Below are 4,055 nucleotides of genomic sequence, written 5' to 3' on the forward strand. Positions count from 1 at the left end.
ACTTAAAACATGTATTTTGAATTTACAAGATGGATGTGTTTTGCTTTTGGTTACATTTTATGAAACTTCAGTCAGTGACAAAATGCAGAAGGACCTGTTGGAGAGGGAAGAAACAATAGGTCCCCTGAAAAGCAGATGGCTACCAATACTAGCCTTCTGACTAGAGTCATACAATTCCAAGAGATAACACAGGTGGCATGCAGACATGAAGAATTTCTCAGGGTCAGATGAGAGTCATGAGGGTTCAATTTGATGGGAATCGGCCTCCCATTTCATGTCCCGCATTATGAGACAATAGGAGAATATTGTTCATAATTAATAACAAATGAAATTTCATTAGGTCATGATGTGTATTGTTATTGGCTGGAGTTAATGACAGGATGATTATTGACTGATTTGTATTATTGGATTATGTCTACTGGAAAGGTGGGCCATATGATTCGGTAAATGTATTTTTTACTGGGGTGTTGTTTTTCAGAGTGATATTGGGCTACCTGCATTCTATACCTTAAGTGCAGGGCTTCCTCATATCCTTCTCCCATTTGATCATTTGGTTAAATGAAGTCATGTCTTCAAAATCAGTACACTGCATTTTGAGTCTTTGTATTAGCTTAAGTCTGAGCAAATACACAGCCTCAAGAGGAAACCGCCGTCTAAAAGTCTTTCTTCACATTTCTTCAAACCAGGCAGAAACATTATAAAATCTGCATTTTACCCAAACTAAAGTGACAATAACCATCTTAAAATGTGGAACCCAATACTATACACACATTCTAAATAAAGTCTTATCAAAGTTTTATTTAGGCTTCTTATTACCTTTTGGGTTTTATATTTTACAAAATCTAAAATTTCATTGGTTTACATTCGTGAGCAACCTGAAGTGGTGCCTATCCTATCTTGTGAACAAGTATGCCAAATCCTTCAACTCTTCCTCAGGAGATTCTACTCCCATCCAGAATATACTTGCAGGTTTTTTTAACCAAAACACATCACCACATTTACTGATGTTGAATTCCATCTTTTTTAATCTATAATTTATTGTACCAGAGCTATTCAGCTACACAAGACATCACAGACAAGCATAATCTCTTTAACAATTGCCCCTGGATAGTAATCGAAGAACGCTACGGCTGATTTTTTTTGGTAGACTAATTCTGGACTGCAAGAGATTACCTAATTGATGTCAGCAAACCGAGCACAGGCTTCACAGCTGAGTTACATGTTATCCTAACTATTTTCTTATGGAACCTTATAGGAGTTTCATTACTTATTATCTCCCTTGTGATTGAACCGCTAAATGAGATATTCAAAGGATCAGAAAATGTGCTCAAGAATTATCACAGGAATCTCTCTCTGTATGAATGGCATGCTTGTCTGTTTGTAACTCATATCTGTCCCTTCCCAACACACAGCAATACAACGACAGACACTTTTACATGGGTGCTCTGTTTCATAAATCATGGGATTCACATGGTCAACTACAAGCCAAATCGTAAAGATGCTTGGATGTGCCAAAACCACAGCCTGGATTGATATTGTCAGAAATGCTAGTTCAGAAACAATGACATAAGGTAACTGATGTCTTTGATTGTGGAAATCCACTTTCCCTTTTAAATAACCAACATTTTGAGCCAGCCACACTCAGAGTGTGGATCTGGCTGAGATCATTTGACCTATTTTGTCATCTGATGTTGGAATTTGAATGATTACTACTCTTTATCCTTCCCTGCCACTGTCTCCAGATAGCTGAGCATCCTCTACTGAATATTCTCCACTCACTTGATATTGAGGAAATTTGATTCTCTGAATGCTCAACGTTTCAGACATACCCCACTGGAGTTGTTAGAATATCTGACAGGGTTAATAGCTTGTATGGAGAGTAAACAGGTACATATTTGTCAGCCAACTTAACAATATTCATGCAGTGGGAACTCAGGGATGCAGCTGTGCTTTGCACGCATTTGACACCATATGAATAATATCACACTGTAATCACAAGTTAACCTTCTAATGTTAATGATTATGTTTATATCAAGTCTCACCATACAGTTGTTTGTGTGACACTGTAAAAGGGGAGTTTCTATCTGGGAAAGTTGGACTTCACCTTGGACCAAGATCGTGAACGGTGCCAAGAGCTTTTGAGCTCCAGACCAGCCATCATTGCTGGAGTCCTTGATGGGCAGAAGGACATGAGACTTGTTTATTTTCGTCTTGTATTGTTTACTCTTTTGCAATAAAGAGTTTGATACTTAGTGATTGTAATTATAGCTGGTCTCATATTTAACATTCTCCCAGATCAATAAAAAACATAGCTGCAAATTGTGCAACCACTGTACATTGGTCTTGTCAAGTGTGTGTACTAAGAAAAAATCTGCAAATAAACTTGATAATTTTCAAGAAAAATCAATTATTTATTTCAGACTTTTTTTGCATAGTAATCAGGCAATTCATATATGAGCATTGACTTGTGTTCATGATTAGTGGATGGACATGTTTATACAAGGGCTAAATATTCACATACAGCTTAATATTATGTGGCTCTCTCAATTCTATTCAGTGCAATCGGGTAACTTCCAGCCGCAATTGTTCCAGAATTTTTGAGGAAGTGATGTTCATCTCCTTTTCCCCTGTGTAATCTGGATCCTCTGGATTAAGTTCATCCCCAGGATACAGAAAATGCATAACCATCAGAGGCAGTTAGATGAATTGGAAGCCAGCGATCACAGCCATCTGAAGCACGATCTTGACTGAACTGCTGTAGATCTTTGAGATATGGTAATCGGCAAAGCCTGCCAGCTCATACCACTGAGGGGGAGGAATATGGAACTTCCCTGAATTGTAGTCTTCAATCAAATCACGAGGGGACATCCAGTTGTACAGCACAGTTTCCTGACCATCTTGAAGCGTGAAAAGAATCTCTTGCAAACAACAGACGAAAAACACAGTATCAAATCTCTTTCCCCTCAGGTGAGTGGGGGTTAGCCAATTACTCCACTCATTCAATGCCCAAATATTTGGTATACAGTCTAGCTCTCCACACAGTTTTATAAAATTTGTTGCATCTTTTTGTACAAGAGGCCTCCAATTAGCTAGCTCCTTTTGATCATACTGTGCAAGTTTTATGGCCTCTCGACTTTTCAAACATTTATCAGGGTTATTTGGCTTCACAAGTAGAATTCCTGATTCTTCAAAGGTTTCCCTAATGGCACAAATACGGAAAGCCACCTCTCCAGGGATTTCAGATCCCAACTTTCTCCTACCGATTGCAAAGATTGGAGGTCGCTTGGCAATTTCTCTGACCATACCTAGTTTAAAGTTGGGTGGCTCGCAAATTGGCTGGAAAATCTGGATCCAGTCATTGGAAAAATCAGACTGGTTGATAGTACCACCCGAGAACACCTGAGCGTGAGGCAAGAAACTGCTTTTTGCACTCCGCTGCAACATAAGTACAGTATAATCAAACACAACCGTCTCCAGCCGTGAATGAGTCAAATTTCTATCTTGTTTAGACACCGGAAGTGGAGGTCGACAGGTCTGAGTACTGATGGCATTTTTATTCACAAAGCGATTTTGGACACCTGAAGCCAAGATCACAGTAGCTGCTTCCTTCCAATATTTTAAGTCCCTATTCATCTTTGCTGCAAGTAATTATAAACCATTGTTAGTTGGTGAAACTGTAGAATTGGTACAGCTGATTAGCAATCCCACTGTCCTGATGCTGAATTCAGCAACTCAGTGCCCTCACACTTGAATCAGCAAGCCAGTGCTCTGTAGATCTTGCAAGTTTGCCAGAAACATGGGGAAAGCGGCCATCATTATACACAAGTGGACACCCACCAGCCCCACAAAAGGGTCCCTCATCAACTCTGTATACTTCAGTGATCTCAACTCCACAAGGTTCCCCACAAACAAAGTACAAAAGCAAAATAATGTTAATGCTGTAAATCTGAAATAAAACCAATAAGTGCTAGAAAAATTTAGCAGATCATGAAATATCTGTTAAAAGAAAGAGAGTTAATGTTTCTGGACAATGAGCTTTCATCAGAATCCATTTT

General features: G+C 38.9%; 1 pseudogene; it reads right to left on the reverse strand.

Annotated features, from left to right (window-relative positions):
• Nucleotides 1-2,403: 2,403 nt before the first annotated feature.
• On the reverse strand, nucleotides 2,404-3,633 carry LOC145353688 (acyl-coenzyme A diphosphatase NUDT19 pseudogene; annotated as a pseudogene).
• Between the last annotated feature and the right edge of the window lie 422 nt (nucleotides 3,634-4,055).

The sequence above is a fragment of the Carcharhinus amblyrhynchos genome, chromosome 16, assembly GCF_965287045.1.
Source record: "Carcharhinus amblyrhynchos chromosome 16, sCarAmb.v2.hapA, whole genome shotgun sequence".
Taxonomy (NCBI): domain Eukaryota; kingdom Metazoa; phylum Chordata; class Chondrichthyes; order Carcharhiniformes; family Carcharhinidae; genus Carcharhinus; species Carcharhinus amblyrhynchos.